A 24,820-nucleotide genomic window follows, 5' to 3' on the forward strand; every position below is an offset into this window, starting at 1 on the left:
GGGGTCACATTAATTATTAGCAGACAAAAGACCTTTCTCTGCTGGACTTAACCACCTTAACTAAGGAAAGTCCCTTAGAGCTGTGAGGATTTACTGGATAATTAGCCTCTCTCTCTCATCATGGCAAATATAAATAACATAAAACCCACCATTTCAACCATTTTTTGGTTTGTTTTTTAATTCTAATTGGAGGATAATTGCTTTATGATATTGTGTTTGTTTCTGCCATACATCAACATGAATCAGCCACAGGTATACATATGTCCACTCCCTCTTGAACTTCCTTCCCGCATCCCATCCTCTCCCACCCCTCTAGGTTGTCACAGAGCACTGGGTTGAGCTCCCTGCATCACACAGCAAATTCCCACGGGCTATCTGTTTTGCATGTGGTGATGTGTATGTTTCCATGCTCCTCTCTCAATGTGTCCCCCCCGCTCCTTCCCCCGCTGTGTCCGCAGGTCTGTTCTCTGTGTCTGCGTCTCCATTGCTGCCCTGCAAATAGGTTCATCAGGACCATCTTTCTAGATTTCAAACACGTGTTAATATACAATATTTGTCTTTCTCTTTCTGACTTACTTCACTCTGTACCCTAGGCTCTGGGTTCATCCACTTCATTATCACTGACTCAAATGTGTTCTTTTTTATAGCTGAGTAATATTGTTGCTTTTGAACTGTGGTGTTGGAGAAGATTCTTGAGAGTCCCTTGGACTGCAAGGAGATCCAACCAGTCCTTTCTAAAGGAGATCAGTCCTGGGTGTTCTCTGGAAGGAATGATGCTAAAGCTGAAACGCCAATACTCTGGCCACCTCATGTGAAGAGTTGACTCATTGGAAAAGACCCTGATGCCGGGAGGGATTGGGGGCAGGAGGAGAAGGGGACAACAGAGGATGAGATGGCTGGATGGTATCACCGACTTGATGGACAGGGGTTTGGGTGAACTCCGGGAGTTGGTGATGGACAAGGAGGCCTGGCGTGCTGCAATTCATGGTGTCGCAAAGAGTCGCACACGACTGAGCGACTGAACTGAACTGCACTGAATATTCCATCGTCCATTTTTAAGCGTGCAGTTGGGCAGCATTAAGAACTTTTACAGTGTTGTACAACTGTCACCATCATCTAACCACAAAACCGTATCATCATCCTAAACTGAAACTCTGTACCCATTAAACACTAACTCCCCATCCTTCCTTCCCTGACCGTCTTACTTTCTGTCTCTATGAGTTTGACGACTCTTAAGTACCTCACATAAGTGGAATCATAGTGTTTGTCTGGCTTGTTTTGCTTAGGATAATGTCTTCAAGGTTCATCCATGTTGCAGCATGTATCAGAATTTCCTTGCTTTAATATTACTTATTAATATTCCATCATTCTATTCACCACATTTTGTTTATTCATTCATCCATTAACAGACACTTGGATTGCTTCTACCTGTTAGCTATTGTGAATAACACTGCTATAATCTAAGTGTACAAATATCTGTTTGAGTCCCTGCTTTCAATTCTTTTGAGTATATACTTGAAAGTAGAGATCTTACTTTAACAGAAATACTTAACTTTTCTATTTCATTTCTTAGCAATTAAGCTACCAGCAATGTTGGGGACCAATATAATAAAAACAGACTGTCATTATTTTTCCTCCAAAAAGATACTCTATTGATCATTTAAGGTAAGTTTTAGGGACACACAATAATGTAGTATTTCAGAAACTATTATTGTTATGGCTGAAAACAGAAAAATACTTCTATTGTTTGGTGAAAAGTATAGTAATAAATCTGAGTATAATGTTACTGCTCTAGTGATTGCAAAACAGTAATGTAATTAAAACTTGATACAGTAACATTGAGACTAAATTGGATTGCCATGATTAAGACATCCAGGAAAATAATTCTACAAGCAGTTAGAGATTACAGAAAGACTGTTGACAGGAGTGTCAGTCTATGAACCGGTTAAGAAAAGAAATAATGTCATCACTAAGGAAGACGGGATGACAATTCAAATGTACTAGTTAGTAAAGAGCCCTCATTCTTAGGAGGGATGCAAATGCTGCTTTGAGCTGAAGGGAGAGTGTTTCTTTCAATTTAAAAAAGTGTCGGGATCACCCACAGAGATGTTATGGGGAGGGAGGTGGGAGGGGGTTTCATGTTTGGGAACACATGTAAGAATTAAAGATTTTAAAATTTAATAAAAAAAAAATAAAAAATAAAAAAAAAATAAAAGAAAAAAAAAAAATAAAAAAGTGTCGGGGCAAAAGCGGTGTTCTTACACAGATGTAAGCTGACATTGACAAATCAGAGTCAGTAAAGCCTGTGTGAAAGTCTTTTGATAGATTTTCTCATAAAGTGCTTCACATTCTGACTTAACTTGAGGAAGAGAAAAACGCAAATAAAGACAGTCTTAAATAATTCTTTTAGTGTTGGTTTTCTTCTTATCCCCCTTGTTGGATGCTCTGTGTCTACACTTACTTCTATCCTCTCAAAAGGTCTCAAAGAAGACCTCCCTCCCGTCCATGAGTCAGCCTTCAGTTGTTTAGAACACAGGTGTCAAGCCCTAGCTAAGCCTCCCTTCTCCTGGTGACACGTCCTCCTTCATCTGGTCCTTGTATGTCAAGATTTGTAGGCGCTCCACTACCTTGATAACTCATCTCTAAAGTAGGTCCAATTTGTTATTTTTTGACAACAGAGTACCTGGAACCAAACTCAACCTTTCAAATATGGGCTGACAAGAGTGGAATACAGAATGGCTATTGCCTTCTGTTCTGTAGAAAATCATCTTGGGGTGAAGTCTAAAAAGCTTTGGACTTATTGTTTGGTTTATAGTCACCCTGTTGGCTTCTGGTAAGCTTCCTTTGGACAACTTTTATTTATTTATCATTTTTAAAACTTATTATTTTGTATTGGAGTATAGCTGATTAACTATGTCGTGATAGTTTCAGGTAGACATCAAAGGGACTCAGCCATACATATATATGAGTCCCCCAGACTCCCTTCTCATCCAGGCTGCTACATAACATTGAATAGAGTTCCATGTGCTATACAGTAGGACCCTGTTGGTTATCCATTTTAAATGTAGCAATGTGTACATGCCTTTGGACAGCTTGTAGATCTTCACCTCAAAGGATATTAAGTCATTACGATTTTTGATCCTTTTCTTCCTGTGAAATTGACACCAAGGTTTATCCTGCCAACCCCATACAATATAAGCAATATATGGGCTCTATTCCTGTTTTTTTTTTTTTTTGGTTGCACTGGGTCTTCATTGCTGTGAGTGGGCTTTCTCTAGTTGCAGCGAGTGGAGCTATTCTTGGTTGCGGTGACAGGCTTCTCATTGTGATGGCTTCTCTTGTTGTGGAACACAGGATCCAGGCTGCGTGGGTTTTAGTAGTTGCGGCACACAAGCTCAGTAGTTGAGGCACATAAGCTCAGTAGTTGCGGCACACAAGCTCAGTAGTTGAGGCACACAAGCTCAGTAGTTGAGGCACATAAGCTCAGTAGTTGCGGCACACAAGCTCAGTAGTTGCAGATCGAGGGCTTAGTTGTTCCACAGCATGTGGAATCTTCCCAGAACAGGGATCAAATCCACGTTGGCAGGTGGATTCCCATCCACTGTGCCACCAGGGAAGTCCGTACCAGCTATTCTTGCTAGTTGTGTCATCAGCAAATATAACAGAAGCAAGTGTAATAAAACCCCAAGTCAGTGAGTGTTATGAAGTTCTCTGCTTTACCTACAATGTCTTATTCAGTTAGCACACCAATATTATGAATCGTTCTAACAGTTATGAAGCATTATTATTCCTGTTTTGTAGATGAGGAAACTGAGGCTGATGAGTTTGTAAACTTAGAATTGGAAGCTTGGCCTATCTAATTTCTGTCATCTTAACTACCTTGTGGCTTCCCCATAAGCATGCCACGTATTTCCTTACCCCATCACCTGTAAAATTATTGACTAGGATTGGGCAAATCCGTTGTCTTTGGAATTGGCTCAGTCCATTAACAGCACAGTCTTTGTTAGGCTCTTTATCATGTACTTCTGTGACCCAGCCCATGCTTCTGTGATGTCAGTTTTTTCCTGCAAGCCTCTTGGGATCTACTGTGTAAATGTTTTAAATGCAGTTCCATTCCTCCGATATGTCTCAACCAGTTCAGGGAGGAAAAATATAGGCAGTCCTATATGTTCCTTTTTAGTCAGTCTATGGTGGCTCCTTCTTTTCTAAATCATCATAAACCACCTGTTTAAAAATCCATTCTGCAGTTGCCCCAGGGATTTACATTAGATCAACTATCTGAAATTTTTAGAATCCTCTCTTTAGAAAACTGAGATAATATTTACTTCTTTTCTGGCACTTTCCCTATGGTTCCTAAAATATTACCAATATTGATTCTACAGTTACATCTGCATTCCTTCAGATGGAAATTAAATTTTCTTGGCTTTATGTATTTGCTTCTTCTTTGTGGCAGTTACCTAGTTTTGGTTCTAAGCTGGGCTTAGGTAGTTGGCCATATTCTTTTCGCATGCCCAATTCAATTAAGTTTTAACTCAGAAAGCTATTATGTATTGGGGAAGTATATTGTAACCAAATGTAAACATGGTTCCTACACATTAGGGCTGCTTCTCACCTATGCAGTACTTCTGTACAAATTAGGAAAAGATGCCCCTTTCTCAAATAAAAAAGTGCTTAGATAATTATATTATGGTATAACAGGAATAATTTATGGTAGATCCCACCCTAACTTGCCTCTTTGGCTTTAGCTACATGATACAAATGCTCACAGTTTGACCCAATCTCACATAAGACAGAACTATTTTAGACAATGACTGCTGTGACTGGAGGCATGGTTTCCACACTTCACTCAGACTGGTAAGAATGATGATTCCAATACACTGTGATAAGTTATAATTCCTAAAACTACCACTAAAAAAGCTATACAAGAAGATACACTAAAAAACCACTATCGATAAATCAAAATGGAATTCTGAAAAAGATATTCAAGTTTCCCCTAACAAATCAGGAAAAAACCCAGGAAACAAAAAAGTTAAAATTAACCAGAAAATCAGAAAATTAAGAAAATCAAATGGAAGCCTTAAATCCTAAGATGGTAATTAAATTAAATGTAACTAGTTGAATGCCTGAATTAAAAGAGTTGCAGGCAGGATTAAAAAACATGACCCAACTATAAGTTGTCTAATGATGAACCTAGACAGCATATTAAAAAGCACAGACATCACTTTTCTGACAAAGTTTCCTATAGTCAAAGCTTTGGTTTTTCCAGTAGTCATGTATGGATGTGAGAGTTAGACCATAAAGAAAGCTGAACACTGAAGAATTGATGCTTTTGAACTGTGGTGTTGGAGAAGACTCTTGAGAGTCCCTTGGACAGCAAGGAGATCCAACCAGTCAATCCTAAAGGAAATCAACCCTGAATATTCATTGGAAGGATTGATACTGAATCTGAAGCTCCAATAATTTGGCCACCTGAGGTGAAGAGCTGACTCACTGGAAAAGGCCCTGATGTTGGGAAAGATTGAGGGCAGGAGGGATAGGGAGAAACAGAAGATGAAATGGTTGGATGGTAGGCTTCACTGACTCGGTGGATGTGAGTTTGAGAAAACCCTAGGAGATAGCGAAGGACAGGGAAGCCTGGCGTGCTGCAGTCCATGGGGTCGCAAAGAGTCGGACACGAGTGAGCGACTGAACAACAGAAAGAAGGAACATGCTTCAAATATAAAGATACAAACTGAAAACAAAAAGAGAAAAAGTTGTACTATGCAAACATTAATCAAAAGAAAACAATAGTGACTCTATGTCAGATAAAGAAATTTTACAGGTAAAATTCTTCATCAGGTAAAGAAAATGACCAGAGGCAGAGAGGGATATTATATAGTGGTTAAAGAGTTGATACATCAAGAAGACAGTCCCAAATATGTATAATTAAATGACAGAATTGCAAAATAAGTGAAAAAACTGAAAGAATCGAGTGAGGGAAAAACCTATCATTATAGTTAGAGACTTCAGTAACCACTTTTCATCAATTGATAGAGCAACTTGACAAAATCAGCAAGGATATATTAATACTAATAGAGGAACTCAACTCTATCAACCAAGAGTCAAACTGACATTTAGAGAATCCTTCATCCAAGAAGAGCACACTACACGTTCTTTCCAAGTATTCATGGGACATATTAAATGTAGACCATATTCTGGGCCATAAAATGAAGCTTCCACCAATTAAAAAAAATTGATATCATATACAGCATGCCCTCTGATCTGCATGAGAACTGAAAAGCAGAAAGACAACAAGAGTATCTCTAAACACATGGAAGCTAAACACCCAAAGCTAAATAACTTACGGATCTAAGAGGAAGCTTCCATGGAAATCTAAAAATACACTGGACTGAAGGGAAATGGAAATACAACATATCAAATTTTGTGGGGGCATAGCTGAAGCAATGCAGAGAGGAAAATTGATGGCACTAAATGCGTAAGTCAGACAAGAAGAAAAGTCTCAAACCAATAAGTTTTACCGCCTGAATCTTGAAAAGAGCAAAATAAACTCGAAAAAAGGAAGAGGGACTTCCCTGGTGGTCCAGTGGATAGGATATCACCTTCCAATGCAGGGGGTGCAGGCTCAATCCCTGGTTGGGGAGCTAAGATCCCGCACGCCTTGTGGCCAGAAAACCAAAACATGAAAAAACAAAAAACAAAAAACAACCACCAGAAACAATACTGTAACAAATTCAATAAAGACTAAAAATGGTCCATGTCAATTCTTATAAAAGGAACAAAATTATAGAGATTAGGGCAAAAATCAGTGAAATTGAAAAGAGAACAATATAGAAAATCAGTGAAATAAAGAGCTGATTCTTTGAAAAGATCAATAAAATCGACAAACTCCTGCCTAACAATGAATAAAAGAAGACACAAATCACCATTATGAGGAATGAGACAAAGTACATCACTACAGACATAAAAATGATAACAAAGGCATATTATGAATGACTGTACACAGATAAATTAGACAGTTTAGATGAAATGGACCAATTCTTTGAAAAACACAAAGGACCAAATTCACCAAATATTAAAAGTCAACAGAGCTGTAACTCATAAATATATCAAATTTTTAATTAAAAACTCACCCCCAAAAAATATCCGGCCCAGGTGTTTTCACAGGAGAATTCTACCAAAATTTAAAACCAAATTAAAACCAATTATACAAAATCTTTTCTAGAAAACAGAAGGGAAGTTAATGTTTTCTGACTCCTTTTATGAAGCTAGCATTACCCTGATACCAAAAGCAGAAAAAACCACAGATCTTGTGAATAAAGACAGAAATGTCCTTAACGAAATGCTGGCAAATAGAATTCAGCAACATATATAAAGAATTATATACCAAGAGCAGGTCAAGTTTATTTAACTTAGATGGGGTATTCTACTTGCAGAGATGCAAGGCTGGTTTAAGAAAATCAGTCAATGTAATCCACCTTATTAATAAGCTAAAGGGGGGAAAATTACACAATCTTACCGACTGATGCAGAAAATGCATTCAACAACAACTCATTTGTTATAAAACCTCTCAGAAAAATAGAAATAAAAGGGAACGCCCTCAATTTGACAAAGATTATCTACAAAAAACCTACAGCTAGCAACAAGGCAAGGATGTGCACTCACCATTCTTACTCAACGTTGTGCCAGAAGTCTAGCCAGTGCGGTAAGGAAACAAAAAGCATACACATTAGGAAAGAAGAAATAAAACCGTCCCTACTGTGGGTGACATGATTGCCAACACAGAAAACCGAAAGGAATCTGCCAAAAATTCCTGAACTAGTAAGTAAATTTAGCAAAGTCACAGGATATAAGATGCTACAAAAATCAACTGTATTTCTAAATACCAGCCTGAACATATGGACACTGAAAGTAGATATGCAACACCATTTACAGTCACTTTAAAATACTTAGGTGTAGTCTGACCACATGTTGTAAACAAAACATGTGCAGGACTTGCATACTGGAAACTAAGCAACACTGATGAGAGAAATCGAAGAAGATCTAGATAAATCCAGACGCAGACCATGTTTAGGAATTTAAATACGGAACATAGTCAAGATGCCAGTTTCCCCCAAATTGATGTGCAGGTTTAATGCATTTCCTATCAACATCACATACTTTTGTGGATATAGACAAGACTGTTCTAAAATTTACACGGAAAGTTAAAGGAACTAGAATAGCTAAAATAATCTTTAAGAGTAAAGTGAGATTTACTCTACTATTTTTGTCGGGAGTTTGACACAGAGATCAATGGAACAGAATGGAGAATCTAGAAATAAACCGACAGAAATATGTCCAACTGATTTTGCCAAAAGTGCAAAAGCAATTCAAGGAGGAACTATAGCCTTTTCATAAATGGTGTTGGAGTAAACATCCATCGATATTTACTTTGAACTTTAAGTCTCACACCTTACATAAGAATAAACTAAAAATGGATCCTGGACTTCAGTGTAAAGTAGACTTTTAGGGGGAAAAAAACATTAAAGAAAATCTTTGGGGTTCTAGCCTAGGTTCTTAGATTTGACACAAATCAAAAGCTTTTCCTCTGTGAAAGACTATTAAAGTAAAAAAAAAAAAAAACAAGCTAGACATGAGAAAATATTTGAACATCACACATAAGACAAAGAACTTATAGTTTCTATAAAACAAGGTACATTTAAAACCCAACCCCAAAAGCCCAATCAGCAAATGGGCAAAAGATGGAAAGAAACATTTCACAAATAAGCCCAAGAAAAAAGTCAACATCAAAAGCCACTGAGGAAATGCGAATGAAATCCATGAGAAAGCCCTACACACCAATCAGAATGACTAATATAAGAAAAAATAATGACCACAAATACTGATGAGGATTTAAAGAAACAGAATCACTCATGGATTGCTCGTGGGAATATAAAATGGTGCAGCCACTCTGAAAAATAGTATGACATTTCCTTCAAAAATGAAACATGCAACTATTATATGACTAACCATTGTATTCCTGGGAATTTATCTTAGAGAAATGAAGCCTATATTCACTGAAAAGCCTCCACGGAAATGTTATCACAGCTTTATCCATAATAAATTGGGAACAGCCCAGATGTCCTTCAACAGCTGAATGACTATAAACCAACTGTGATACACCCTTATCACGCAAGACCACTCAGCACAGCCTGGAGGAATCCTCTGAGCATGGTGAAAGGTTTTGTATTTTGCCTATGTTGGCATCCTGGTTGTGATATTGTACTGCAGTTCTGCAAGATGTTTTCATCAGAGGAAACTGTGTAAAGGGGTCAGGGGATCTCCCTGCATTATTTTTATTACTATATGGGAATCTACACTATGCCAAGGTAAAAGTTTAATTAAAAAATAATTCCACCCTCAGACAACGAATGGGTTAGAATATAGAAGAAACTAATGTGATTTCTCACCTAGTCCAAAGCTGAATGTTGGAACTATCTTCACACCTGAGAATAAGGAGAACCAAGTTAATCTCCAGATTGTTAAACTTCTGCCATGACGAAGCAGGGTCTGTGTCTGTGGCAATGAGTAATGCATGCCTGAAGCATGTACTTGTGATACAGCAAGTCCATTTCTGGGTGTTTACCCGAAGAAAATGAAAACACTAATTTGAAAAGATACATGCACACTTATGTTCACTGCAGCATTATCTACAATACCAACCTAAGTGCCCATCAACAGATGAATGGATAAAGATGTATCCATTATACATATATATGGATACACACACATATACACAATGGAATACTACTCAGCCAGAAAAAGGAATGAACCTGCCAATTGTCACGAAAATGAATGGATCTAGAGGGTACTATGCTAAAATGAAATGTTACACAGGGAAAGACAAATACCATCTGGTTTCATTTATATGTGGAGTCTTAAAAAACAAAGAACAAGCAAATCAAAAGAGAGACAGATGCATAGATACAGAGAACAAATGGGTGGTTGTCAGAGGGGAGGGGAGTGGAGGGTTTGGTGACGAAAGTGAAGGGGATTCCGAGTACAGACTTCCAGTTATAAATAAGTCACAGGGATGTAACATACCACATACGGAATGGTGGTGGTGGTTTAGTTGCTATGTCGTGTCTGACTCTTGTGATCCCATGGACTGTAGCCTGCCAGGCTCCTCTGTCTATGGGATTCTCCAGGCGAAAATACTGGAGTGGGTTGCCATTTCCTTCTCAAGAGGATCTTTCCTACCTAGGAATTGAATCTGGGTCTCCTGCACTGCAGGCAGATTCTTTACCGACTGAGCTATGAGGGAAGCCCCTACATACGGAATACAGTCAATAATATTGTAATAACTTTGTACTTTGTACGCTGAGGGATGGTTACTAGACTTTAGCATGGTGATCAACTTGTAACGCATATAAATACCAAGAATGTACTCATGGGTGTGGGCTCGAGGGCTGCTTAGGCACCATTGTCTGAGGCTTCTTGAATATTCCATCTCCCTGCGGAGTGGGTCAGCGCTGTGGTCAGGGGAAAGGGAGGTAGGCAGGAGTCGAGGGGCAGAGGGACCGTCCTCTTTCTCGGACTCTCTGGAAGATGCAGGTAGTTTCTAGTAACTGGATTCTGTTTCTCTGCCCGCTCCCTTTCAACACTTCACTGGCCACTACCATTATAGCCACACTGATGCCTTAACTGAGACATGAAAAAGATGAGGGGACCACAGGAAAAGCACTTGAAATACAATATTAAAAAAAAATATATTTTTATTTTAAAATTTTGCCCTGTCCAAAGGGGCATGTGGGATATTATTTCCCCAATCAAGGATGCAACCCACACCCCCGGCATTGAAAGTGTGGAGTCTTATCACTGGAGTGCCAGGGAAGTCCTTAAAACACAATTTCGATGTCTCATGAAACGCACAGGAATGAGCATTCATTAGCTACGCTTTACATCTGCTTTAGCTATAGAAATACAATGGTTCTGAAACTCATATTTAGAGAGAAAGTAACTACCCACTCATCTGAACAAAAAGGGAAAAAAAAAAACGTTTTTCAGGAAATGTGAAGAATCATTAACTTCACAGATTCTGCACAGAAAGCATAATTGCCTACAATACAAGGCAGAAACACACTCTAAAGCATTTGTGAGCAAAATGGAGACATGGGCCATTAATCCTTTATCATCAGAATCAAACAGTACTCAAATGACCACATGGACTGTGACTAAATCAATTAGGTACAAAGATGGTAATAATTAGGGCTGTTGGCAGTCAAAAGCTCTCCCAGAAATGTGCTTAGATGTTGAAAAGACGACTTCTATCCACTTTTATTACCTTTGTGCCGTGGTAAATTATAGTAATTTCTTATGCCTTGAGTGAGGGGAAGTGGGAAGATAATATTCAGCTTACTGAGGATGGTTTAACTTTTCTACAGACAAGCACTGAACAATCATTTACCTACACATAATGAGGGATATAAAGCTTTCTGGTCAAAATGTACTCTGTTATGGTAGTAACATAATAGAGTATGCATATTCTGCCTCAGAAAATCCCAAGATTCTGGTAAGCAATGTGTAGGAAGCAAAGAGCTAGAGGATTAGACAGTGCATAAACAAAGCTCTCTTTAACAGATGCTGCTGTTGGGACAGCTAAGACTTGCCTCCTGTCCTTCCCTTTCCCAACCCCTGAGGGGCCTTCCTCCCCTCTGGGTCTTTATTAGTTGGCTTTTGTCGCTCCTCTTCTGAAAAAGACACTTATTTTCTGTTCTGCTCTTTCCTATGCCCAGCGTCCACTTGGAGGAAAGAGTGAGTCTGTATTTCCAAGGAGACCTTCGCAGACCACCAGGCGAGTCAGTCCCGGGGAGCGCCTGCAGGGGGCGGTCGACACCGTGGAATGAGCAGACGGCGTTGGCTGCCCTAGGGGTCCCGGACCTGCTGCAGGACAGGCCTGGGAGATCAATATGCAAGAAAGGAAAATCCAAGGTAATCCGCTCAAATCAAGTTGTTAAATGTTTGCCTTTGGTGACCTCTAAGAATCAAAGGTGGTCGGGGGCCTGGAGTGATGGCGGGGGTGGGGGTTCATCTTTTCTAAGGCTCTCACTGCACAAATGTGCAGTTGAGGCTCAGAGGAGGCCTGTGGTGTAACCAGCTAATTAGTAGCACTGCTGATGCAAGAACTGAGGTTGACTAACAGCCTGGACCCTTTAAGAGATTCCCGGCGGCCCCTGTCTGTATTTATTTACAAGATAAATATCTAAAGTAAAAAGAACACTCTCCACTTCTGAGTTTTCATTTCTAGGAGTGAAGCTGAAAGTGGCGAAGCTTATTAGGGGGGAAATAGGCACTAATTTGAAATAAGATAGGATTATGAATACATTGCACTATCTGTTTATGTTATAACAGCCATAGGCTCTGATGGTAAAAACAGTTAATAAGCTTGCTTTTTAAAAATCTAGCTGTATTGCCTGTTTTATTTACATATATTGAAACAAGGAGTCTTTTCTGGTGAATCACACATTTATGGGATCATTTAGGAGTTCTGGTATTATTTTCACCTGCTCTTGTCTTTCTAAGCTCCACTGCAGAACAATTAATTTAGGTTCCCAGGGTATTTTCAAAAGCAAGCTGCTCAAAATGTGGTTCTAGGACCAGCATCACCTGGGAGCTTGTTACAAATGCAGAGTCCCAGGCCCCCCTGAGGTTTATTGCATCCGCGTGTCAGCGGGATTCCAGGCGATTCCTAACGTGTACTACAGCCTGGAGAGAACAACTGTATCACTCCAGTACTACCTCGCAGAGCCCTTACTTCATTGTTCCTTAGGCTGACCTGGGCTCCTAGTCCTTAACCTGGGTGTTCCTGCCAAGAATGAGCGTTCAGCATCTCCTGTTTAAAAGAAGAGCATCACTTGTGCTTTAAAATGAGGCGGGAAGAGTAATGGAGTGGAGTTTGTGGTGCGTTCCTGTGGATTCCTTAATGGGACTTTATTTTATGTGGAAGGGCACTGTGTTGATAGCTATATAAGAAGGGTTTAAAAGTCCTCATATGCAATTCATGGAAGCTAATAAACCAGTTTCTTGGTCGACTCTGGTCCTAGTACTTGACTCATTCCTAATGAGTTGGGGTCTGAACAGCCTCATAAACCCTGTCAGCTCCCCAGACAGAAGGACGCATGGCGAGGAACCTGTGCTTGCACAGACCATAGCTTCTCATCATTTTCGTTTCTTCCCACCACCAAGTCTAGAGTTGTGTTCTCTCTTCAACACGTGCCTAACTATGCTTGCCAGCAATAACACTAGATAAATATTTATTGAGTCGCCCCCGCCCCACCATGCATAAAGTACTGTTGGCTCAAAATGTTTTCCTAATTAGTTAAAATAGCTGATGCTGGACTGCTAGTCAGTGCAAGGGTGTAGGCCGAAGGGCATATTTAGATGAGTTTTTCTGATGTCCCTGTTCTATAGGTGAAATCACATATCCATTTGCTTCTTCATATATCTCCAGGGAGTTATCAATTTGGGAGACAAATGAGTTACTGCATTATAGTGCTGTCAGACTCAAGCATTTTGGATTTTGTGGAATTAAGCTCATGCTGGCTTGTTTATTTTCTATGTCTAGAAAATTGATGATGTAAATGTTGGAATGCTTAAAAGGATACACTTTAGAAGTGTGGTTTACCACATGACTTCAAGTCTTGGAGTTTGAGTGCTGGAGAAGAAGCTTCCACAGAGTAGATTGGGGTTTTCCAGAACCATTCACATCCTCACTGGCCAGTTCCCCTGGCAGGCGGCTGCTGCCAGGTCCCTCCTTTGGGAGGCCTGGTTCTGTCTAGGCAGCCAGTGCCATCAGCTGGAGGGGGTACCTTAGAGACCAGGTGTGGATCACCAGGGTGCTTGTGGGCAGTGATGGAAGCAAGGTCCACTGTACCCTGTTGTGAATTTGAGAGAGACGGATGATACAGCTATGGATGAATAAGTTTCTTTTCTTTTCTTTTCATCTTTATTTATTTCTGGCTGCACTGTGTCTTTGTTGCTGTGCATGGGTAGTTGTGGCGAGTGGGGGCTGCTCGCTAGCTGTGGTGTGAGGGCTTCTCACTGGGGTGGCTTCTCTTGTTGTGGATGGAGCACAAGCTTTAGGTGTGCGGGCTTCGCGGGCTTCGGTACTTGCAGCGCTAGAGTTTCGACGTGCGACTCTAGAGCACGGGCTTAGCAGTTTTGCACAGGCTTAGCTGCCCCAAGGCAATGGAATCTTCCAGACCAGGGATTGAAACATTGTCCCCTGTATTGGCAGGTGGATTCTTATCCACTGGAGCACCAGGGAAGTCCTATTTAAAAAATTTTTTAGAATTGAACTACAGTTGACTTACAATATTGTGTTAGTTTTAAGTGATTCAGTTATATGTATATATGTATTCCTTTTCAGATTATTTTCCATTATAAGTTATTATAAGATATTGAATATAGTTCTTTGTGCTATATAGTAAATCCTTGTTGGTTATCTATTTTATATATATTGGTGCATATCTATAAATCCTCTACCCCTAATTTATCCCTCTCCCTCCCCTTTCCCCTTTGGTAACCATGTTTGTTTTTTATGTCTGTGAATCTGTGTCTGTTTTGTAAGTGAGTTGGTTTGTGTTATTTTCTAAGATTCCACATTGAATGAATAACATTTTCAATGTTCATATTAAACTCAGGAGTGATATGGTACCACAAACAGATAATATCTGCAATGATGATGACATTTCACTATTAATTAAGATCTTCTATAATGATTATTTTAATGTGAGCTAGAAACATTTTTATGATGAAGATCAATGAAAAAAAAAATGAATAGAAAGTTCAGCCAAAGGTGAGTTTAAGCAGAGCAGCCTACTTGAAGATATTTCTCTGTGTAGACTCTTGCCTTACAGGTCTTCTCATATTAGCTGATTAGGCATTAGCTGATTAGGCATTCCAGACACAAAAGTCACGTGAGAAAATGGTGACTCTCCTCTCAATCAACCCCAAACTGACTTTGATCAGGACTAGCATTTCTCCATCAAGGTAGGAATATTGCCATCGGAGGGACTGGGCACATACCAGATGCCATAAATGAGGATGACATCTCCAACTACTAAGTCAGAAAGCTGAAAAAATATAGAATATCTCAATAGGCAAAAGTGCAGCATCTTTGAATGGCATATGAAATTTCCATCAAAATGGCTTGATCTGGAAGGGTTTTATAAAAATAAACTGCTTTTCCAGCCCTGTACTCTTCTCCCCCTGGGAACCCAGTGGGCAGTGGCTGCAGACAGCAGCCTCCTCAGTCGTGTATGCAGCCTGTTGTCTGTACAGGTTGCCCTAAGGGACCTTGGAGACAGCCCTTTCCAGTGGACATTCATGACTGGCATGCTGGCCCCAGTCTAGGCTCGAGACAGGTATGTGTGTTGCCTTTGGAAAGCCCCAAGGTGAAGTGGCCAGGGTCCACACTGGCCAAGTCTTTATGTCTATCTGCACCAACCTGCAGAACACGAGCATGTGACTGAGGCCCTCTGCAGGGCCAAGTTCAAGTTCCCTGGCCGCCAGAAGATCCGCGTCTCCAAGAAGTGGGGATTTACTAAGTTTCACGTGGATGAGTTTGAAAAAAACACGGTGGCAGGAAAGTGGCTCATCCCCAGTGACTGTGAGGTCAAATAATCCCTAGTGATGGCCCCCGGACAAATGACGGCTCTGCACTCGTGAGAGCCTCGGCGCCATTCTCTCCTTAGTCACGCCCACCAGTGAATTCTACTTTCACTATACGTACAAAAACTGTTTGTTTTTTGTAAACAAACAAAAAAAGCTGCTGTCCTTTCTCTATGAATATGTTAAGGTTGATGTAACCCTACGTTCGGAGAAGGCAATGGCACCCCACTCCAGTACTCTTGCCTGGAAAATCCCATGGATGGAAAAGCCTGGTAGGCTACAGTCCATGGGGTCGCAAAGAGTCAGACACGACTGAGCGACCTCACTTTCACTTTTCATTTTCATGCATTGTAGAAGGAAATGGCAACCCACTCCAGTGTTCTTGCCTGGAGAATCCCAGGGACTGGGGAGCCTGGTGGGCTGTCTTCTATGGGGTCGCACAGAGTCGGACACGACTGAGGCGACAGCAGCAGCAGCAGCAGCAGTAGCAGCAGCAGCAGCAACCCTACGTTTGTTCATAAACGTATAATAATTATAAATGCTGGAAAGAAGACACATACACACACCTCTCTTTGTGGAGGCTTTTGTGTGTCATCTGTTAAAAATTATCTGTGCATTTAGTTTGTCCCTTGGAGTGCAAGAAGATCAAACCAGTCAGTCCTAAAGGAATCAGTCCTAAATATTCATTGGAAGGACTGATGCTGAAGTGGAAGCTCCAATACTTTGGGCACCTGATGCAAAGAGCTTACTCATTGGAAAAGACCCTGATTCTGGGAAAGACTGAAGGCAGGAGAAGGGGACAACAGAGGATGAGATGGTTGGAAGGGCATCACCAACTCGATGGACATGAGTATGAGCAAGCTCTGGGAGTTGGTGATGGACAGGGAAGCCTGGCATGCTGCAGTCCATGGGGGGTCACAGAAAGTTGGACATGACTGAGGGGCTGAACTGAACTTAGTTTGTCCATTTGTCCTAAAGTTTTGAGCTAGAATTGCAAAAGACATTAGTTACTCAATTTAACACAGGCTTAAAATTGTCAAAGCATTCGGATTTCTACTAAGTCTCTCTCTCTATCATGAAAGGGTATTTTCCTGTCGAATGATACTGACAATGAAAAAACCTTATCAGGCTCATGAAGTCTCCTTGAAACACAAAGAATCTCTTCCGGGTGGAGAACGGCCTATGTAGGTAGCCCTGAATGATCTAGCTTTTGAAAGGGCACCAGAGGGCCACCTGACTGTTAAGACTCAGGCTCCAGAGGAAGCTCCTCCAAACTGGTCCTCTTTGGCACCTCCCCACAGATTCCAGGCTACCACCACGGGTGCCAGATGCTATGTCTCTCCCTTTGGCTTGTTGCCTAGTGACAGGTGCCACATGCTCTTCCCTCCCTGTTGTCACGACCACAACATGATGGAGAAGCTGTATAGTCCCGCTCATAATCAGTGGGCTGATCGAGTAGGTCGTTTATCCAAATTCATTTACTTATTTAACAATTATGTATCGAGTACCTGTTAGGTATCAGGTACCACGCTAGGTGCTAGGATAGTAGGGAATAAGTTAATCTAATTCTCGCCCTCAAGGTGCTTATAATTTAGGGGCCTGGGGGGAGCACAAGCCTGAGCACAAAACAAACAAACAAGGGGAGAAGTCTAATAAAAGTCCCTATGACATGTACTATGAAAGATATAGTACATAGTGTCCTGGAGGCTCCCATGGACAGAGAAGCCTGGCAGGCTGTGGTCCATAGGGTCACAAAGAGACATGACTGAAGCAACTTAGCGTAAGGGATATAAGTGAAGGCTGAGACAGGAAATAGATGGAGAGTCTGTGGATTCCTGGCTTGAGTGACCGGGTAGGGTGATCACCATGGACGGAGCACTGAGCTGGAGTGAAGGGCAGGGGAAAGTGTCCTGAGGTGGGTGTGCCTCCCTCTGCTGCAGGGAGGGAAGCATGGCCCGAGGGGAGGAAACAGCGGAGACTCACAGGAGAAGGCATCAGAGAGGAGAGGGCTGTGTGTGTGTGTTCTGGGAGAGGAGTCCAGGCTGGAGGATGTCAGGTCATCACACCTCTTAAAGCTTCCAGTGACCCACTGGGGGTAAGGTCATGGGCAAATTATTGGTATTTAAAATAAACATGCCTTTGCTCTAAAAAATGATAACATGGAAGCTGACGGTTTAAGTAGTTTACCCAAAGGTCACTTTCCTAATTCCCTGGTGAGTGTTTTTCATGGTAAATGATGTTCCCTCTCATATTTCTGCTGATTTCAAAGAAATCATGCTGATTCATTACCTAAAAGTAATCTCACCTGGGGGTCAGATATTAATCTTTGCCCCAATATGATTTCTTTCTGCCTGTTGGCAGCCATCCCTGCAGAGACCCTGGCAGAGTAAACCTTGCTCAGCATTGACACTTGGCTGGGAGTTGGCAGGAGGGCGAAGGGCTGCGCAGGTGTCCTGAGAGGCTGCCGGACTTGCGTATGTGAAACTAGACTTTGATTCCATTTCGAAGTTATTCATTGCTTATTTAGTATGTAGTGCCGAAGTGCCAGGAGTCCTTAATGAAGAAAGCAAATGGTCAGAAGACCTAAATAGATGTTTTTCCAAAGAAGACATACAGATGGTCAATGGGCACATAAAAAGATGCTCAATGTTGCTAATTATTAGAGAATCAAATCAAAACTACAATGAGGTACCACCTCACACTAGTCAGAACAAATCTACAATGAGGTATGACCTCACACTGGTCAGAATGGCCATCATCAAAAAGTCTACACATTTTAAATGGCACTCGCATTTAAAAAGTAATATTTATGCGATTTCTCGTCATACAGATCTGAGGTTCACTGTGTGTTTTTCCATCCTGGGGGGTACTCAGGGTGGAATTGACTTTCCACTTCCACAGTATCTTCTTTTTTTTGAGGTATCTCCATACTGTTCTCCATAGTGGCTGCACCAATTTACACTCCTACCATCAGTGAAGGAGGGTTCCCTTTTTTCCACATCTTATCCAGCATTTGTTATTTGTAGACGTTTTGATGATAGTCATTCTGACCTGTGTGAGGTCGTACCTCATTGTAATTTTGATTTGCATTTCTCTAATAATTAGCGATGCTGAGCATCTTTTCATGTGCCTGTTGGCCATTTGTCTGTCTTCTTTGGAGAAACGTCTCTTTAGGTCCTCTGCCCATTGTTTGATTGGGTCTTGTTGTTGTTACTGGGTTGTGTGAGCTGTTTGGAAATTAAGCCATTGTTGGTTACATCATTGGCAAATATTTTCTCTCATTTGTAGATTGTCTTTTCATTTTTTTTTTTTTTATGGTTTCCTTTGCTGTGCAAAAGCTTATAAGTTTGTTTAGGTCCCCATTTGTTTGTTCTTTTTTTCAGTTCAGTTCAGTCGCTCAGTCGTGTCAGACTCTTTGTGACCCCATGAATTGCAGCATGCCAGGTCTCCCTGTCCATCACTAACTCCTGGAGTTCACTCAAACTCATGTCCATCGAGTCGGTGATGCCATCCAGCCATCTCATCCTCTGTTGTCCCCTTCTCCTCCTGCCCCCAATCCCTCCCAGCATCAGGGTCTTTTCCAATGAGTCAACTCTTTGCATGAGGTGGCCAAAGTACTGGAGTTTCAGCTTTAGCATCAGTCCTTCCAATGAACACCCAGGACTTATCTCCTTTAGGATGGACTGGTTGGATCTCCTTGTAGTCCAAGGGACTCTCAAGAGTCTTCTCCAACACCACAGTTCAAAAGCATCAATTCTTCAGTGCTCAGCTTTCTTCACAGTCCAACTCTCACATCCATACAAGACCACTGGAAAAACCATAGCCTTGACTAGACTGACCTTTGTTGGCAAAGTAATGTCTCTTGTTTTTTTTAATTTATTTATTTTAATTGGAGGCTAATTACTTTACAATATTGTGGTGGCTCTTGCTATATATTGACATGAAACAGCCATGGATGTTCCCACCTTGCTCCCCACCCCATTCCTCTGGGTTGTCCCAGAGCACCAGCTTTGGGCACCCTGCTTTGTGCATCTAATTTGCACTGGTCATCTATTTTACACATGGTAATATACATCTTTCAGTGCTATTCTCTTATTTTTGCTTTTATTTCTATTGCCTTGGGAGACTGACCTGAAAAAACATTGGTACAGATTTATGTCAGATAGTGTTTTGCCTATGTTCTCTTCTAGGAGTTTTATGGTGCCATGAAAGTGAAAGTGTTAGTCACTCAGCCATGTCTGACTCTGCAACCCCATGGACTGTAGCCCTCCAGGCTCCTCTGTCCATGGGATTCTCCAGGGAAGAATACTGGTGTGGGTTGCCATTCCCTTCTCTAGGGGATCTTCCTGACCCAGAAATCGAACCTGGGTCTCCTGCATTCCAGGTGGATTCTTTACCATCTTAAGACACAAGGGAAGCCCTTACGCCATAGAACTATAGTGTCATGGTTCTAGACTATTTTAAGGTGGAGGCCCAACTTTGTAGCGAAGAGTGCTCTGAATCTGGAGCTAGATTATGAGATAGTCATAGCATAAAAAACCCAGAATAGTCCATCTTAAGTCATCTGCCCTCTTAATGAAGCAAGAAGCTGGGAGAGGTCAAAAAAAGAAAAAAAAAAAGATAATGTCAGATATGACATGATCTCCCCTGATAAGTTTAATTGCAGTCAGAACTGAAACAATGAATTTGTGGGTTCTTGCCCAGAAATAAAGAGAACTAATTGAGATCATCAGAAGTGTCATCTTAAGGGACTTCCCCGGAGGTCCAGTGGTTAAGACTCTGAGCTTCCAATGCTAGAATGCTAGGGGCATGGGTTTGATCACTGGTCAGTGAACTATGATCTCACATATTGCTGCTGTAGCAAAAAAAAAAAAAAAAAAAAGCACTAAACCAAACCAATCAAGCCATGAAAAGCTAGATGGAACCTTAAATACATGTTACAAAGTGAAGGGAGCCAACTGGAAAAGGCTACATACTGTATGATTCCAACTCTGTGACATTCTGGACAAGGCAAAACTACGGAGACAGTGAAAAGATCCTTGGTGACTAGGGTTTGAGGGGAGGGAGGGATGAAGGGGCAGAGCACAGAGGATTTCTAGGGCTCAGAAGCTGTTCTGACATGACAGAGGTGGATTATTGTAATTTTGTCCCAAATCATAGAATGTGCAAAGGAGTGAACTGTAATGTAAACTATGGGCTTTGGGTGATACTGGTGTGTCAGTGTAGGTTTATCAGTTGTCACAAATGTACCTCTTTGGTGGGGGGTGTTGATAACGGGGGATTCTGTGCATGTGGAAGCAGGGAGTGTAATGAAAATCTCTACTTTCCACTCAATTTTGCTGTAAACATAAAATTACTCTAAAAAGATAAAATCTACTTTGAAAAACGAAAAGGGTGAGAAAGCCTGGAAATGAGATCATTGTGTTCTAAGCCCTGGCAAAGATCCCTGATGGTCAAACTAGCTGATGAGAGAACCTTGGGCAGGTGGGCCGAGTCGATCAAGAAGCGCTTCTGTTCTCTCTCCGTTATACCAATCATACAAGTTTATTTGTTCATTCAACAAAATGCATTGCCTTCTGGCTGTGTGCCAGGTACTATGCTTGAGCCTGTGATATATAAAGAAGTCCTTGGCCTAAGGAAGCGCATAGCCATCAGAGGAAACGGACAAGTTGGACAATAAAAGTTTTGGATTATAGGGACTTCCATGGTGGTCAAGTGATGAACACATTGTTCTCCCACTGCAGCAGGTGTGGGGTTGACCCCTGGTTGGGGAACTAAGATCCTGTGTGCTGTGCCGTGCAGCAAACCAACACACACATACATGCGTGGTATGATTCCATCGCTTAGTCCTGTCCGACTCTTTGTGACCGCATGGACTGTACTCGCCAGGCTCCTCTGTCCATGGGCTTTCCCAGGCAAGAACACTGGAGTGGGTTGCCATTTCCTCTTCCCGAGGATCTTCCTGACTCAGGGATTGAACCCGAGTCTCCTGTGGCTCCTGCACTGCCAGCGGATTCTCCACTTTCTCAGCCTCGGATGATAAATATCAGGATAAAGATTTCCACCAGAAATTATTAAGCTGGGTTTCTAGTACAATTCTATCCTGACAATTTGGATGGATGATTCCAGCTTTCCTGTTTACTTTCAGATTAGAAGATTAGAGGTGAAGGTCAGATCTGATGGTCCACGTTCTTATGTAACTAACTGTAGATCTCTTGAATAACTTCTTCCCCTGATAAAAATATCTAGCCAAATTCATCTCAATTGATTGGTAAGTATTATTTGTTTTTAACTGATATTACATGCTATATATTAGTAAATAGATTCCACTCGGTTCTGGGAATAGCAGAGGCTGGTTCTACATTAATGCAAGCAAATTAAAGAGGAAAATAGATTCACAATGCTAATATTTCTGTGTAGCTTGACAATCAGATGTTAGAAGCTATAAATTGCCAAGTTAAAAAGTAACAAAAAGAACCAAAATACATTTTTCTGTTATTGGGAATCCAAGCTGAGAAAGAAGACTTCTTTCTACCCCCAAATTAGGGCTGCTTACCTCCCACCCCCCACCCCCATATCCCAGCAGCTGGTACCCCACCTCCACCCTCCTACTATCAGAAATAATTTTCAGCAGCTGTCTGAGGAAAGTTCTGCAGCCATTGCCAAATCTGGGGCTCAGTTGTGTCCATACGCTGTTCCTGTAATTCTATGCCAGTATCTTCCTATGAGCGTGTGATCAGGTACAAGCAGCTCAGATCTCCCATGTGAACCTTTGAAAACCAGGGCCATGCTCAACTTGCCAGGCACCCAAAGCCTCATCTTCCTTTTCCTCCTTGTGACAAGGTAACTGATCAGGAAGAATATGTAAGGGTCAGTGATAGGATTTGCGGTAATTGCAGGTTCTTAGAAGCAAGAGTTCTGAGAAGTCATTTGTGGTCTCATTGTTATCTGGAATGTCATGGAATGTCGGTGATGTCGCCTGTTTGAGGCTCACTTAGGCGTCTTTATCTGCGATGCTGTCCCCTCTTAGAAGAGCAGGCCTGCCAACTGCTACTTTTCCTTGCTGCTGGCAGGAACGCTCCTCATTAAAGGGATGGTGGCTGTGGGCCAATCATTCCATTCTTTCTACTTGGCCCAACTTCTTAAACTGTTTTTGGAATCAACTGAGAGATTAGCATTGAAACATATATGTTACCGTACATAAAACAGCTAGTGGGAAGCTGCTTATAACAGAGGGAGCTCAATCCGGGGCTCTGTGATGACCTAGAGGGGTGGGATGGGCTAGGGGGCGGGAGGGAGGTTTAAGAGGGAGGGGATATATCTATACAGATCGCTGACTCACGTTATTGTACGGCAGAAACTAACACAACATTGTAAAGCTATTATCCTCCAATTAGAAATGAATTTAAAAGCCAAAGAAAGAAATATAATAAAGAAAAATTCATTAAAAAACTGTTCTATTGGAATACAACATATATGCAAAAAAGCATATAAGTTTACAACTGGTTGCTGTGTACTCTCAGTCATGTCCCGACCTCTTTGTGACCCCATGGGGTGTAGCCCGCCAGGCTCCTCTGTCTATGGGACTTTCCAGGCAAGAATACTGGGGTGGGTTGCCATTGCCTTGTCCCAAGAAGCCTCCCCCACTCTACCCCCATCAAGGAAGAGAACATGATGAGTGTCCCAGAGGCTCACTGCCAATCCCCATCTCCTCTCTTCCCCAAAGGTTCCTGCCCTCCTCGCATTTCACACCCTGGATTTGTTCAGCTTGCTTTTAACTCAGATAAGTGGGGTCATAAAGGGTGTGTCCTTTTGTGTGTCTGGGTCCTTCATGCAACATGGTGTGCATGAGAGTCGTCCTAGTTGTTTGGCACAGCTGTTGCTTACTTAACTGGTATAAGTGCTTCATTGTCTGCCTGTCCTCTCATTTATTTATCTGTCGACGGACATTTGTACTTTGGGGCTGTTAAAAGTATACCGCTGTGAATTACTTGTATGTCTTTTGGTGGCATGGGCTTGCATTTCGGTTGTGTATATATATTATACACTGGGTTGTAATAGTTACTGTAATGACTGGCTCACAAGCTTTGCCTTTTAGGGGAAGGGACAGTTCACCCTGGGCCCCAAGAACCCCTGCATGTCTTTCCCAAGGGTGCAGATGTCAAGCCACATCCATCCCTGATCCTGAGCAGTTCCTGTAGCAGTTCACACAGACAAGACAGGTCCAGGCGAGCATGGTGTGGTTACTGCTCGCTCCTCAGGGGAAACAGGGGACTGGCTTGTTTGCTGCTTCCTTCCAAAGGTGCTGAGCCCTGGGTCCCACGCCCCTCAAATGCAGAGCAACCTGCTGAGTGACCAGCTTTCATCTGGACCCACCACGTTGCCCAGTGGGCTCGGGAGGCACAGGAGCCAGCATGACCATTTGATGTTCCTGCTGGTTGCTGTGCTGTGGGTAAGAAACTGTGTTGCTAGTGATTTTCCACATCTCAGAGACCACTTCTGGCTACTGTGGGGTGTGGCAGCCCTGCTCTGCTCATTACCCGGGCATCTCCTTTGGGGTCTTATTATCCCTTGCTTGTCTATGAGGCTGGGGTGCTTTCCTGATAGAGCTCATCAACTGTAGTGGGTGATGCTAATCATTGCCCAAAGTAGTGTGTGAGATTTCTTGTTCTTCTGGCCCCCCGTTTTTTAAAACAGAAGTATAGTTAATTTACAATACTGTGTTACTTTCAAGTGTATACAAAGCAATTCAGATACCTGTATCTAACGAAATGTATGTGTGTGAATGTGTGCTAATTCTGTTGTGTCCAGCTCTTTGCGACCCTATGGACTGTAGTCCGCCAGGCTCCTCTGTCCGTGGGATTCTCCAGGCAAGAATACAGGAGTGGGTTGCCATGCCCTCCCCTAGGGGATCTTCCTGACCAACTATATGTGTGTGTGTGTGTGAGTATAAAATTCAGATTATTTCCCATTACACGTTATTAGAAGATACTGAGTAGCGCCTTGTTTACCTATTTTATATGTAATAGTGTGTATATATTAATCCCAAAGTCCTAATTCATATCTCCCCTCCCCCTCACTATTCCTTTTGGTAACTAGTAAGTTTGTTTTCTATGTCTGTGAATCTATTTCAGTTTTTAGATAAGTTCATTTGTATCATTTTTTTTAGATT

The 24,820-nt window shown here is 41.7% G+C and overlaps 1 protein-coding gene and 1 non-coding gene across 13 annotated transcripts in view; one reads left to right on the forward strand and one right to left on the reverse strand.

Annotated features, from left to right (window-relative positions):
• Positions 1-24,820, reverse strand: part of DLGAP1 (DLG associated protein 1) — a 300,524-nt gene that overhangs the window by 160,267 nt on the left and 115,437 nt on the right. The window lies entirely within an intron of this gene.
• On the forward strand, positions 15,217-15,346 carry LOC138097784 (small nucleolar RNA SNORA70). The gene has a single exon (XR_011146524.1). It is a non-coding gene; the product is annotated as a small nucleolar RNA SNORA70 (small nucleolar RNA).

Source organism: Capricornis sumatraensis, chromosome 21 (assembly GCF_032405125.1).
Source record: "Capricornis sumatraensis isolate serow.1 chromosome 21, serow.2, whole genome shotgun sequence".
In the NCBI taxonomy this organism is placed as follows: Eukaryota; Metazoa; Chordata; class Mammalia; order Artiodactyla; family Bovidae; genus Capricornis; species Capricornis sumatraensis.